At 55.3% G+C, this 14,750-nt stretch overlaps 1 protein-coding gene across 3 annotated transcripts in view; it reads right to left on the minus strand.

Moving 5' to 3' along the window:
• ST3GAL1 (ST3 beta-galactoside alpha-2,3-sialyltransferase 1) overlaps window positions 1–14,311 on the minus strand; it is an 89,311-nt gene extending 75,000 nt beyond the window's left edge. For 2 of the 3 annotated variants that reach the window (XM_059395206.1, XM_059395203.1), the window contains exon 1: window positions 14,007–14,311. The gene's annotated coding sequence lies outside the window, so the exon portion shown is untranslated. Of the gene's footprint in view, window positions 1–13,341; window positions 13,985–14,006 lie in introns of those variants that run through there. The other variant, XM_059395205.1, reaches the window with a different exon arrangement.
• Window positions 14,312–14,750: the final 439 nt, after the last annotated feature.

Below are 14,750 nucleotides of genomic sequence, written 5' to 3' on the forward strand. Positions count from 1 at the left end.
GCTGTGTCGACCAGGAGACACTGTGTAAGCCAGGATGTGTGACGGCAAACAGTCTTCCTCGGAGTCTGAGTTGGCTCCTTGTTAACACAGGCACCGTTCCGGCTTCAACTATTTTGCAAGGTGTACCGAACAAAAGTGGACAAAACCAACATGGGATCACTTAAAAACAAAAAAAGCAAAGTAAAACTAGTAGTAGAAATTGGGGCAGATACCACTTTAAAGGGCTGGCTGGCACTTTCCCAAACTAAGCCCTTTGTCCTCAAAATCTCTGCTCTTCTTCACAGTGATGTGACGCCAGCTGTCATGTGTATCATTTTGCGGATGAGCAAGTGGAGGCTTGAGGAGGGTAAGCAACTTGCTCAAGGTCACGGTCAAGATCGGAGCCTTGGATGATAAACCAATTCCTCCCAGGACGAGCGCAGTGTACTTCACATGGGCGCTCACTGAGCCCCTCTGCGGTGCCCTGCCCTGGTGGGACAACAGCACACTCTCAGGGGTCAGCTGGTGAGGAGCCCACCGTGTGGGGAGGGGTGCGGGCACACGAGCCAGCAGCTGCACCACCCTGCGCAGGGGTCAGGGCGGAGACGGTCAGCACACAGGTGGGTGGTTTCTTAATCTGAATTCCTGTCCAGAACACAGTGATCTCGGAGAGTGAGCTCAGCACAGAGACTGTCTGGCAGATCTGTCTGCGGAGGGGACAGGTGGCCCAGATGTAGGCAGGTGCAGGGGCCAATCAGAACCCGGTGGTGAGATGACCCAGAAACACCTGGAGTAGGAGCTGGCATGCCTGGAGCAGGGCTGCTGGCCAGGCTCGGTGAGGGGCGCAGGGCGAGGGAGCCACGGTGCTGGGGCTGACGGAGGGTGCAGGGCCTGAGCGGCCCCTTCTTGATGGGGCTGCATCTCCCCTCCTGGCCCCGACAGCTGATGGGAAACACGCCAGATGGGGCAGGGAACACAGCTGCTTGCTGGTGGGAACAGTCCTCCAACGCGGACCCGCCCCCACCGGGAGGGCTTCAACTGGGAGCAGCCCTCGGAGTGAGGGGGTTTCTGAACGCGGAGGGCAGGTGCTTCTCTGGGAGAGGTTATCACTACCAAGGGCGAATGGATGAGCGCACAAGGACGCCAGCCCGGAGCTAAGCATCTCGTGCACCTGACTTCACGCAGCCTTTGCAGCAGTCCTCTGGTGGGGGCAGATCCCCATTTCACAGATGTGCAAACTGCGGCTCTGCAAGAGTCGGGTCTTCTGCCCAAGGCCACGGGGCAGGAAAGCTGCCAAGGAGCTGTTCAAAGTCAGGGCCACCTCCTACAAGTCCATAGCCGTTTTCCTCCTTCTCCAGCCTGACTGGGCCCTAGAAGGTCTTCAGTCCGTGTTCCCTCGCGCACACACCCCCCCACAGATCCACGAGTGGGGGGCGGCGCAGTTTACTAGTTTGTATCTGTGCTCTGAGTTCCCAGCTCTTTCCAAGCAGCTTCAGCTTTGGGTTCCCAGCACCGAGCGTGGTCAGCTCTCAGAGCCCAGAGAGACAAAGACATGGGTGCTGCTCACATGGGGGACACCCCGACATGGCTGGTGATCTCCCCCACATGTCCCAGTTGCGGGGCTCCGGACACTCCCTCCTGGCCGCTGCCAGCCTCTATCCGCTGGGGTTCCTCCCACGTGGGTCTGGCTGAATCCCTCCTACGGGGAGACCTGCGCCGCCCCTCATTACTGAAACAATGCAGGCCGTGCAGGGCTCCCAAACCGCAGCCTTGGCCATTTCCTCTCTTGACACCCCCTTCCTCTGAGCACATGACAGGGAGGGGCCCGGTTCCATCTCAGGGTTCCTCCAGAGAGGGCACTGGGCCTCTCTACCCTGACCGCCACTGTCACCAGGTCTTTCAGCAGGAACCTGTCTGTTCTCTGGGGCTCCCCCTCATCCTCTCCTGTTTTATTTCTCTCAACTCCCAACCAGAATACTGGATGGTTTTACCCCAGAGCACAAGTGGGGAGACTGAGGCTCTGACATGGAAGTCACCTGCCCCAGTCCCACAGCTGCCCCAGAGCCCATGTTCTGCGGGCCCTGCCCTCCTCCTCTGCCCGCAGGCCTTCCCCGCTGGGGAAACGGAACGTGCCTTCAGAGCAGGGAGACGCAGGTCTCTGGGCTGCCTCCGCCTCCTCTGGGCCCCACGGGTTCCTCGGTGCTGCCCAGAACCACACACAGAGCTGGGAGGAACGGGGAACCACGACGCGCGGGTTTGTTTGCCGGGCAAGCACAGGCCTAATTCCGGAGGCCTGACTACGGACTTTCGAACAAGATTCTGTGGATGAGAGGGAGGAGGGAAGCTTGTGCTGAACAAGGGAAACCTCGAGCCAGAGGACAGGGCTGGCCTCACACAAAATCTGTCCATGCCGAATGTGACCTGGGACACCACCCTGAACCGTCCTATTTATAGTCCTTTGAAATATGGCTTGGGAAGGGGGGGCTTTGTTCTTCTGGCTTCTTATCTGATTCTCAAGAACAAAGGGGAGGGAGGTGTAGGAGGGAGGCTCTGACCAGCTGTTGGTGTGGGCAGTGGGAGCAGACACACTGGACCCAGGAAACTTCTGGCCCATGTGCCCATGGGGAGACAGTCGTGGTGGGGTGGGAGGGGTCGTCCCAGCCCCCGACTCGACCCAACCTGGGGGACCTTAGGTCAAACGGCCAATGCCAATGAACTTCGGTTTTCCCAACTGTCAAAACACCAATAAGAGGAATGACCACAGAGCCCTGTTGAGGTTAAAGGAGTCCAAAACGTCCAGTACATGGTATTTCCTGGGCAGAAACTCAGGAAGGAGAAAAGGGCAGACAGCAGCCAGAATTCACAAAACCCGGCACGGGCTTGCACGGAGGGAGGTCTGCAGGACCCTGTGGGCACCGGTGGTCTGGGACGTGGGGGTGTAAGAGCCCACCAGCAGCCCGGTACAGGGGGTCTGTGGGAGACCCAGCTGCTGGGGTCCCTGGCTGCCGGCCTGGGGAGGGAGCGGGCGTCTCGCTCTCTAGGACATCCTGAGCTTCCCAAGCGGAGAGGAAACCCAGCGGGGAGGCAGGGCTTGGCAGCTTGAAACTGCAGGCTGGCTTCCAGCCCTGGCTCTGCCTATTAACAGGCTGAGGAACCGCACAGGTCCGGCCTCTCCTCTGTCTGAGCCGTCTGCTCAGCTATGAAACAGGGGGCAGGGAATCCACAATGCCTTGTCCTAGGTGTGCTCACCTGACCCTAGGGTCCAATGGGCACATCACAGCCCAGCCCACGCTTTCAGCCTTAAATTCAGATATCCCCGAAAGTTGCACCCTACCACCTTCTCCGGGAAGCCCTCCATGGTTGGAAGCTCTGTGTAAGGAAGAGCTGCCTCATCCACAGAGGTGTCCAGAGGACAAAGGGTCACTGTGCGGGGCACAGATCTAGTGATCAAGTGGACAGAAAAACCACCACATAGGAGAGTGCAAGTGAGGAGCCAATTCGTGGGAGATCAAGCAAGAGGCCTCTAAACGTGCATGATGTTGCAGATGATGGGAGCACGCACTTAGAAAGCCCTTAGGGTGGACACCCTGCAGGGCACAGAGAGGTAAAGCAGCTCCCTCAAGGTCACACAGCTAAGGAGGGGCAGAGCCAGTGTTTTTTATTGGGCAAATCAATGAGTGAGTCAGAGAATGAATAATTGAAATCTTGGACTAGGGGAAGGTTGAAACAAGGGCACCGCTAAGCCTCTTTGCAAATGCTGGGATTCTACGATTCTTTCTTGTTTCGTGCTCTGCAAATACGCCACCTCTGTCACTTGGTTATCATTCAGTCTACTCACACACCCCTTCCCTCCACCCACTCCTGTAAAGGTCACAGCTTTTGACACCACGGCCCCCCACTCAGAGAATAAGAGAAACTTCCTTTACTTCATCCCCGGGGCAGGTCCGCAAGGAAGCAGACATACTCATACCCAAAACTGTTGTTTGGTTTGGGAGAGACATCGGCTTAATTTTTCTAATCCTAGAGTTCCCAGATCGGTTTTCTTCGGCTCAGTTTGTTCCCCGCCACAGGTAGAGAAGGAAAACTAACAGCAGACCTTCTGTTGGCACGAATTCTTCAAACAACTCCGAGAGGCTTGTTTTTCATTTGAAATTTCTCTTAGGCGGTGGTGCATGATCTCACGGGCTTCTCAAGTCCTCTTTTGATTTAATTTCCTTTTTCACCAAAAGACTGAGGTTTGAAATTTCAGATTTTTGCTTTAGGAACGACCAGGAACACTGCCCTACCCCCCCACCCAACAAGGACATTCTTGTTTGTGGTAGCGCCTGTGTTTCCCAAGCAACCGTCTTTCTTCATCACACTCTCCACCAGGTGGTAGGAAACAAACGGAGGGTTTCGGAGGGAGGGGAGGGGTGATGGGTGAGCTTGGAGGTGGGTATTAGGGAGGGCACGTATTGCATGGAGCACTGGGTGTGGTGCATAAACAATGAATCTTGGAACACTAAAAAACTGAAATTAAAAAAAAAACACAAAAACCAAAAAACAGTGTTTTCAAGGAGGAACAACAAGCAGACCTTTCTCTCCATTGTGACGATGTTATTAAAAGGGAATTTTTCAATGTTGCCAGAGCAACTTTTACTCATCACTTTACTCGGAGCAGGCGCTGGAGGTGGGTGGGTTTACACGTCTGGTGACAAACAGACTGAGCCTTCCTGCTCACAGCCCTGTCTGTGCTCTGCGACTGGCTCCCAGCCCTTTCTCAATCCCCAGGCACCGTGGGGCTCTCTGAATTCCATGTATGACAACAACGCAGAGGGTGAGGGTTTCCAACCAGCAACACGGGGACTCCGCGCAGATTTAAACTCCCGTCAGACAGCCACGGGTTAGCTAAAGAAACTCATCCAACTAGCACAAGTGGGGAATATGGGAAGAGGCTTGGAGCCCCACCCGTGGACTGGGACGGATACCCGGTGTGATGTGTTCTCCATCCGCACCCCTTAGGGAAGCTGCCTCACCCTTCCCAGTCTCCCTGATGTAGAGATATGCGATGATCCCAGGAATTACACGGGTGGAGATCTGGCCGTTAGGAATTTGGGCTCTGCCAACTTTCTAGCTATGTGACTTGGGGCAAGTGGCTTCGCTTCTCTGAGCCTTAGTTTCCGCATCTGTAAAATGGGATTAGGGACAAAGTATGAGCAGCAATTTTATAGGGCTGTTATGGAGACTAGGAAAGTCCTATTAGAGGAAAGGTCAAGTCTGCTGATGGAAAGCACGCCTCCTGGCCCAGCCCCATGTGGAGATGCTGAGAGTAGACCCCAGCCACAGGTAACCCAAGATAGCCATCACTCTAGCCTCTACAGTTCAACTCTTGGGGTTTTCTAGGAAATCCACCAATGGAAAGGATATTCTTTGAACTCCGTGTCAAGGACAGAATGCACACAACCTCCCAGCTCCCTGCCAGTTCACCAGTTCACCTGCAAAAGACTTAGAAGCAAGACTCCCGGTTCCCAGGATCTGCCAGTTGTGTCTCTCCCTTTCTCTTTTAAATTCTGTTTCTGCCTTTATTCCTTGCGTTTGACTTCGCGTGCTTGCTGACTTCCTCACCTTAACAAGATTATTTACATACAAAATAACTACAGGGTTGGGAAATCAACTAACCAAATGTCCATGTCCGAGTTATTTGTTGACAGCTTCTTTCGGGGGCTTCTGGGGTGATCTGCCTCCCTGGGCCCACACCCCTTCACCAGCAGAACCTTCCCTGGGCCCCTCCCCGCCAGGCCTTCCCTGGGGATGGGGCCATCTGACTTCCTAATGCCAAAGCTGGTTCTCAGCCAAGTCGGCTTCTGGTTCCGGTTCATGCGGACCTACTCGAGGGGAACAGTAAACTGTAGGGACAGTTCAAGGTGAGAAGGTGGGGGCTGGGAGGGGGGAGCTGAAGAAGACGAATTGGAAGCATGGGCTTTTTGCCCTCTCACTCAACAGAGACGTAATTTTGGGCACACAGAAGGAAAATCTGCATGCGGGGACCCTGTGATCTTGGGCTCGTCACTTCCACTGCAACATGGGGAAGACCCTCATCCTAGCCCAGCACTTAGACGAGCTGGAGTCCAAGCAGAGTCAGGGTTGCAGATGCCGGTGGCTGTGAACGCCAACTCAGGGGTTTCCGTTCTCAGACCATGGGCGGCTCTCTGAGGACGTGACACTCAAGAAAGGCAAGGGGGGGGGGGGGACACAGCCCTTCGTCACCAGGCTAAGCCACTCGTGGGCTTTATTTTGGGCTCCAGTCGAGCCTTCCAAGGAAAGAGGTTTTCTTTTCTTCTTTCCTTTCCTTTCCGCTGAGCCTTTTATCTCTGAAAAGGTAAATGCCCAATTAGATGGATTTTCATCTGTCATGTGGAGTTGTTTTAGGCTCTTTGAGCATGAAACAATATTTTGGAGTCATTCCACCCTCTCATTTAGAGAGGAAGCTGGGTTTGCTCTCGCTGTGGTTCTTCTCTCTCTCTCTCTCTCTCTCTCTTTTTTTTTTTTTTTTTTTTTTTTTGGTTGAGTTTTTCTCAAGAGCCCTCTGCTAAGTAAATATTCATGAAGGGAATTTTTAGCCACTCTAGTTTGTTAGTTCAATGTGGACTCAAATGGATTTTTTTTAAATGTAGCATAATCTATCACAATGATATCTATTTGAGTTTTGAAGCTTTTGAAGGTAGCTGGTGAAATTCAAAGAAAGAATTTTCTTTGTAGACCCATGGGGACCTACCCAAAGTCATCTGAAACCCCTTTTTTAATTCCGCCAATAATTTGGAATGTATGTTCTTTCCTTCTCGACTTCTCTGGATTACTGAGATTTTTAACTTATAGTTCATATTCTTTTAAGGGCTTCTGGTTAGATAACTTTTACATATTTTAGAGGAGGAAGAAAAAGTACACACATACACACATGTACACAGACACACACACAGAGAGTCAGAAGAAATGGTCCAAACATCCCCAGGTATCTTTGGAAGGAAAAGCTTTTAAGATCAAAATATTCAAACAGTACTATCTGATTACGGAATAGGCCAGAAGGACAAGAGGGGGTACAGCCAGCCCCCACACCCAAGTTGGAACCTTGGTCCTCTCGGGAAAAAAAGCTAATGTCTATTGAGTGACTCGTTCATTTTCCACATCAACTGTACAGAGTATCATCCCCATGACAAAAGAGGATACTGAGATCCAGGGAAGGTAGGTGATATGATCACTGAGCAGTAAGTGATAAGCCTCAGACTGCAAAACCTTAATACTGAAGTTTTCTGCTTCTCAAAGATGCTTCCTAAAATGTAAAGGTCTTTTTTTTTTTTTAATTTTTAAAAGATTTTTTTTATTTATTTGGGGTGGAGGAAGCACTCACGGGGGAGGGACAGAGTCAGAGGGAGAAACAGACTCCCCGCTGAGCAGGGAGCCTGGTGATCCAGGACCCAGGAGCAGGACCTGAGCCAAAGGCAGAAGCTGACCCGACTGGGCCACCCCGGTGCCCTGAAAACATAAAGGTCTTAGTAATAGCATCTTCCTCTTGATTCTTGCATCTTACTAGGGGAACAGAACACAAGGGTTCAAACTTGGGCTCTGACCAGTGGTGTGGCCCTGAGCAAGGGAGCTCCTTCCCACCTCCAGCTCTGTTCTTCCAGGATCCTGGGGCCAGCCAGGCCCCTGGCTGCTGAAGGATCAAACGAGATGACAGGTGAGTGCAAGGTGAGTGCAGACCTGTCCAGCTGCTGAGAGACTCCAACAAAGGAACTCCCTGGCTTCTGGCAGCTGGGTGAGTGACTGCGGCTCTTGGTGGCACAAGATAGTGAAAAGCAGGCAGGACACAGCAAGGGGGCAGCCTATTCTTAGGGCTGTAACCTGCCAGGCTGAGGACAGAGGCTTTCCTCAGAGGCTTTGATGAGCTCTGATTGCCACCCTCCTGGTTCCCCCCACCCATCCCTCCATCTGCCTCATGGGGGCTTTGGTGGTTGAGGGTGGGAACCTGCTCAGGTCCTGCTACATTCCTGGCTGCTCTGGAGACATTCCCTTTCTTAAAGTCTCTGCTCCGTTTGTTTCCTCCCGGAACCCGGAATGAGTCAATTTTTTAAAATACTTGCCCCTGTTCTGGGCATACCCTAAATACTTAATAAAAATTAGAAGCTCCTGAGTTTATTACCAATGAGGCAGGTTCATGGCCTCATCCTATGGGTCCCTCCCAAGCCCCCCGGGGCAGGGTGGGAATTGTACGGTGCCATCTACCAACTGAGGAAACGGGAGATTCTGAAGAAGTTCAGGGACTTGAGGGACACAGCCAAGGTCCTTGGCCAGGAGCAGGCGGAGTGGGACAGGACCAGGAGCAAGGAGTTCTGAGTCCGAGGCCAGTGGTGGCCCTGCCTGGATCCACTGGACTCAGAAGGAAGTATCCTGACCCCAGCGACTTATCTGACAGTATTTCCAGTGTAAACCATGATAGATGGTTCCTGACTATAGATATAGATATAAATATAGATATAGATTGAAGTTCATGTAGATAGCAGTATTCCGACGCCAATGTCTTATCTAACGCTTGTCCCAGTGTAAACCATGATAGATAGTTCCCTCCTAGTGCCTCCAACTTGGTCACAGATCACACCTGTTACTCAGTCAACAAGACCATGCAGGAGGGGCCCGGGGCATGCCGCACCCTCACCTGTGTACTCCCCTCAGAACCCAGACATCTCTGTTCCTAGTAATTCCCTGTGCTGTGCCCTAGAGATAACCTTTGGGTTTCTTTATCAATCCTCAGCAATGAGAAAAACAAGCTGTACTCTAATCCCGTCATTAGGCTCTTTCCAGTGGGGGTTATTGACAACCATTTAACATTAACACCAGCCTTGTATGTCAAGTGGAAGCATTCTAGAACATTCCACCTTCTGTCAACTTCTCTATTTCTCACATGCTCTGTTTGGATACCGTGCCTCAAGCATTGAGCACTTTCCATGCCAACTCTCGTGCACAGGCTCTTAGCTGGGCTATGAGGAGGCCCCTCCAGGGGCAGGCTCCTGAGCAGGATCTTTGATCCTCACTGAGCATCCAGAGAAAATGACCCACCGGCACTTCAGCCCCAGCCCCAGAGGTGCAAGGCTTGCTGAGCTCACACAGTTAGATGCGGTCCTGTGCCTGAAAACTTGGGCACTGTCCCCGCACACGCTGCCCGCCATCCTTTAACCCCATCTCCCGAGACGGCCATTTAAATCTGAGATCAAGCATAAGGACAAGGATTAGAGATAAAGCACCAAATTTTATTTTTCTTAAAGCATAGCAAAGCAGGTAGTCTCTATCGTACATGCTATCACTGTGATGCCCATGACCCTGGGAAGATCCCAATTCAAGGTCCTGTACTCTGGCTGAGAACCATGAAGAACAGACAGACCTATGCCTGGTCTGTTATTTTATTTTACTTTATTTTTCTGGGGCACGTGGGGCATACACCACTTTAATTAGATACCGGTTCAGTGCATGGAAGAAAATACCTTTGCTTTCGAAAGTCTGGTTCTCCTAGGTATTCAGACTCTACCTTCTCAGTGAGTCCTCCCGTGGGTCTCATGAGGCAAATAAATCCGTTCCCTTCTCTGTCCTAGCCTCTCACTGCACACGCACGTGTTCCACCTGTACAAACCACTGCAACATACTCTTCACGCCCCTGGGTGCCTCTGCAGCACATGGTGACGTCTGGGGGCAGGCAGGGGTCAGGGGTTGGGGGGAAGGATGGATCACATGTTCTTTCAACCCTGTATTTTCAGCATCTTGCATGATGACCAGAACATAATTAATACCTAATAAATATTGGTTCAACTGAAATGAAAACAAAGAAACCAATAACAAGACCCAAGAAACCATAAAACCCCAGGACTCCCAAGGAATGCTGGTTTCCAATGAGGAAACTGAGATGTAAACCTGCAGAAAAGAATATGGGTGTGGGGAGGGGAAACAGAGAGGGCTCACCTAGTTGGGAGCTTAGGAGACCGGGGAGCGTTCCAGGTTAGCTCTGTCACCCAGTGTCCCATGGTTTTCCCTCTGGGCCTCAGTATTGTTTTCATTAATATGAAAGATTGAATAAAATGATTTCTATGAAAATTTTCAGCTCCTGGAGTGGGAGTAAAATTGGTCCTAGTGAGGGCATCAAAGCTCCTCTTGGCCACATGCATCACTGGGAGTCTCCACAAACGTCACCTCAGCTCTGCCCAAGTTCAGAACCCAGACTCTGAAACTTCTGGGCCAACTCAATGTCCAGTGCTGAGAATTGCCGGTGAATGACTTCACTGATTGGGCGTGGGCTCTGGAGTCTGGAGCACTCTCTGTAAGGGAAGGGAGGAGGCCCCGCATGGATGGCTCTGTTTCTGTGACACCAGGAATATCTGGACGGTTCTGAGGATGGAGCTGGAGCAAAAGCAAGCAGGGTGCAGGCTGTCTTCATGAAGAAAGGCTTTAATGGCCCCAAGGCCATGTCAGCAGAACTGCAAACCTCTCATTTTGCAGAGAGTGAAACTGAGACCAGAGCCTGGAACAGTGTGGGTGCCAAGTTACAAAGCATTTGAGTGCTGGCCCTAGGGGACTAGAGCAGGCTTCCTCTGGGGCCCAAGGCTGGTCTTGTGTGCCCAAATTAGAGGAGAGAGCTTTCAGATCCTTGGGTCTGCAAGGGGGGTATGACGTTTCCACACATGCTCCACAACTGAACAAAATGCCTGTGAAACTTATTCCAGAATTTTCTGTGACTGGGCCAAGCAACAACTCCAGTGGCCAGTTGCATCCGTCCTTGGTGCATATAGGATTTACTGTGAAGCAGGATAAGGAGATGACTGGTAGATTCTTTTCTTTTCTTTTCCTCTTCTTCTTCTTCTTCTTCTTTTTTTTTTTTTTTTTTTTTTAACTTTGGTTGCTTTACATGGTGTGGGAGGGAGCTTGGAGAGAGGGTTAGGGTTTAGCTCCCGTAAGACAAAAAGCCCTGTCCAAATATAACTCCTCTGAGTCAGCAACCACAAAGTAAGGGACTCAAGCAAGGTGAACTGACCGGGTGATTCAAAGAAGCCCTTTCCTGGGGGTTGGGGAGGGAGGGCTGCTGAGAGTTTGCTTCCAGAAGCTATCCTAGCCTGGGGGGCTGCTTGGTGCAGAGGGCCACAGAGACCCACCTGGCACAAAGCCATACAGACCCCTGAAGCTCCAGGACCCAAAAGGATCCCTCAAGGCCAGAACCACAGATGGATCCAGCCCTCATACCTTGGGGACCAAAGGCTCCGGATAGCCAATTCTGTGGAGGTCCCCAACTTCAGCAGGGTGCTGGTAAACCCAGCTGGGGGAATGGCCAGTCTATGCCTCCAAGAGGGAACCCAGCCCTGAGGTCAGCGAGAAGGCTGATCAGAAGTCAGCCTCCTCGGCTGCTGAGGCAGAGCCTGGAGCAACAGAATCCACGCCCCCAGAGAGCCCTTGGCCCTCACTGCTGGCAACACTTCCTGTTTCCATTCTCAGGGCAGCATTCAAGAGGCACCCTGTGGCCTGCCAACCCAGTAAGGTGGGAGCAAGAGCCTGCTTCTGTCCAGGGGTAAAGCCTGGATGGTAAATGCGGGACTAGGAGAAGGCAGAGGCGGCACATTTCCAGGCTCGTGGGGTCGTCCAAAGACAAGAGGAGGGAGGCCCCTACTCATTCTGTTATTTATTTATTCAGCAAAAACAAATTCATTGTAAGATGAGATTCCCTTTCCCAGATTTGAAGTCAAAGGTCACGCGGACATGCACGTGGAGGGTGAGTGTGTAAACGTGCATATCCCTACATGCACACACATTCACACAATTACATGTAACACTCTGTGCCACACATCTGGAAGGTAACAATAAGGACCCGGTTTTACAGACACCGAAACTGAGATTCAGGAGAGTTCGAGTCCGCTGCGGGAACATCAGAGAGGGAGACGGTGGGGGACCCGGATCTGGGCAAGGGCGGCGGAGGCTGGAATGGTGAACTCTGGTGGGTATTTTTAGTCCACCACGGGATTTCAGAACACGTCCGGGCCGCGGTGTCTGGGGCAGGAGGGGAAGGTGCAGGATCTTGAGGGAGACCAGACACCCTGCCTCTGGGGCCCCCTCCCCACCTCCGAGCCAAGCGGCAGTTTCCAAAACAGCCGGCAGGGGGCAGTGCTCCTTGCCTTTTGCGAAAGCGCCGGCACCCCAACGCAGCTCCCGGGGGCAAGACCACCCGGCGACTCCGCCCTCAGCTTCTAAGAAAGCGCAGTTTTGAACCCCGCACGTAGTAGGTGCGCAAGGCGCGTCTAGAAACCTGAAGGGCTGGATTAGGTGGATGAACATGGATTCCGTAGAGGCAGTAGGGAAGACACGGAGAGAAGGGACCGTCCGGCCCCTGCCTGCGCGTTTCATCCACAGGCCTTTGCCAACAGCCTTTCCCTACTGTGTGTCAGGCGCGGCGGCGACGACTCCTGGACAGCCTAATTCCCTGCTAATCTCGCTCTCCCCGCGCTCCCCCCTCCCCGCCCCAACACACACACTCGGCCTCAGAGCAGGGGGTGGGCGCTCGCTGTCTCCCTGGGGGACCGTCTCAGCCCAAATCTGCGGGGCCTGCGAGGAGGGTGAGTCAGAAGAGGCGAGGAGTCCCCAGAGGTGGGCACGTGAAAGCCAGGGGGATGCCTGAGGCGGCCCCGGGGCAAGGGGGTCACTGCCCTCAGAGACGGGGCTGTCTCCGGCTGCGGGTCACGCAGAACCCGCGAGACGCAGTGACCCGCCCAGCCCCCACCACCCGCTCACTTCTGGGCGCGCACGTGTCCACCCGCCGAGCGCCCCCAGCAAGCCCCGCGAGCGGCCGGCGCTGGCCAGGACCTTCGGGCGGCAGGCTGGAGGGACTCCCGGCCCCGCCGCCGCGCAGAACCCAGACTCTGCAGACGCCGTTCCCCAGACACCGGGCCTGGGGCAAGGAGAAGGCAGACCGGGCGCAGTCTCAACCCCCATCTCAAGTTCAGCCGCACTTCCTCCCGCAAGGTCACGCTCAAACACACTCACGCTGGGCAAAAGGAGGAGCTCAAAGTTGCGCCACGGTCCCGATTCCGAATCTAGCGGTGGTCCCATCCGGGGGCTCTGCCCCAGAGCAGCGGCCGCCCGCCCCCGCGCTCTGGCAAAGAGCGGCCCCTGCCCCACGCGGGTCACACACCCGAGAGACGCAGACAAGTTGCTAACTTTTGTCAGATTATTCGCTGCAGCTGCGGCGCCTAACGGGGTTGGGGCGGACTCAAGAGTTTCCAGTTGCCACCAGCATCACCCCCGCCCCGCTGCCCTGCGCCCACCCAACCCCTCCCTGCCCAGCGCGCCACGTCCAGCTACCGCGCCAACTTCTCCACCGTCTCCGGAGCAACGTGGGCCGGCGGCGTCCCCGGGGGCGATGGCCACCTCCCGGATGTGCTCCTGCTCGCAGCGGATTTGGAGGCTCGATCGCAACACCGTCCCGCTGCCGCTGGACCCGATCACCCGCAGCCTCCTCGCGCCCCCGCGCCCCTCGCTCCCACTCGGAGGCGCCGGAGCGGGCCGCCCAGAAGAGACTCATCCCAGCCGCGGCCCCGCTGGCCGCTTCGCCCTCTGGCGGCCCCGACCCGGGAGATTCCAGCCTGGCGCCGGTGCAGTGCCACCCCGGGGACCGCTGCCCCGGACCGGCGCAGGCTCCCCGCTGAGGTCCCAGCAGCTCTTCTAATAACGGCTGAAGATCCCGGAGCCCCAGTCTCCTCTGGGGCCTCCTCCCTCTCCCAAAGACCCCAGTGACGCCGTGGCTGGGGAAGGGGTCTCCCTACGTCTGTCTTCCTCCAGGCGCCGGGGGTCTTCAGTCCCACTTCCACTGTCACAGCCTCCTAGACCCCTCCCGACCACTTCAGTTCCCGGCTCCGGGCAATCACCCCTCCACTCGGAGAACACACTCGAAACTGCCCGAGCCCCAACTCCGGCAGACGCAGCCGCCCGCGCACCCCGGCAGCGCTGGGCTCGGCGCGCTCACTCACCGCAGCTGAAGACACGCGGGAGTTTCCGCGGCTTTGGGGATGAGGGGCTCCGAGGAGAATAAGAGGGGGGTGTCCCGAACACTCGACCCCCTTCCAGCTCACAGCGCTCCGTCCTCCTCTCCCTCCTCGTCCTCCTCTTCCTCCTCCCTCTGGTCTTTGTCTTTGCAAAGTGTCGAAACTGTCTGGCATAGTGGAGCTCCGCCGGCAGAGGCTGGAGCCGGGGAAGCGGGGAAGCGGGTGAGGATGGGAGCGGTCTCGGGAACACCTTCCCCCGGGTGTAACGGGAGGGGCGGGCGGGCGGCCGGGGAGGGGCGGCTTCCCTGGCCGGCCGGGGCCGGGAGCGGGGCGCGCCGGAGCGGGGCGGGCGCCTCGGCGGCGCGCGGCCCTCCCCTTCCTCCGCCCAGCGCCCGCCCCCCGGGCCCGCGCTCCCCCCGCCCCCCCTCCGCCCGCTCTCGGCTCGGCTTTCCGCTCGCTCTGGGCTTCCAGCGAGCTCCGGAGCCACGTGGACCGCAGCCGGCTAGCGGAGGCCAGGCTGGAGACGCCGGAGGCGGCGCGGGGACAGGATCGCCGCCCAGAGAGGGCTCTGCAGGGACAGCTCCGCCACTCTCCGCGGCGAGGCCGCCGCCCACAGGCTGGCGAGACAAGGGAAGAACCGCCGGGGGACCTGTGGGGTCAGCCCCGGGGAGGAGGCGACGGGCGCCCACCGAGAGGACGTGGCGGTGCCCCCGAAGAGCCCGAGATGGG

Source organism: Mustela nigripes, chromosome 3, assembly GCF_022355385.1.
Source record: "Mustela nigripes isolate SB6536 chromosome 3, MUSNIG.SB6536, whole genome shotgun sequence".
Taxonomy (NCBI): domain Eukaryota; kingdom Metazoa; phylum Chordata; class Mammalia; order Carnivora; family Mustelidae; genus Mustela; species Mustela nigripes.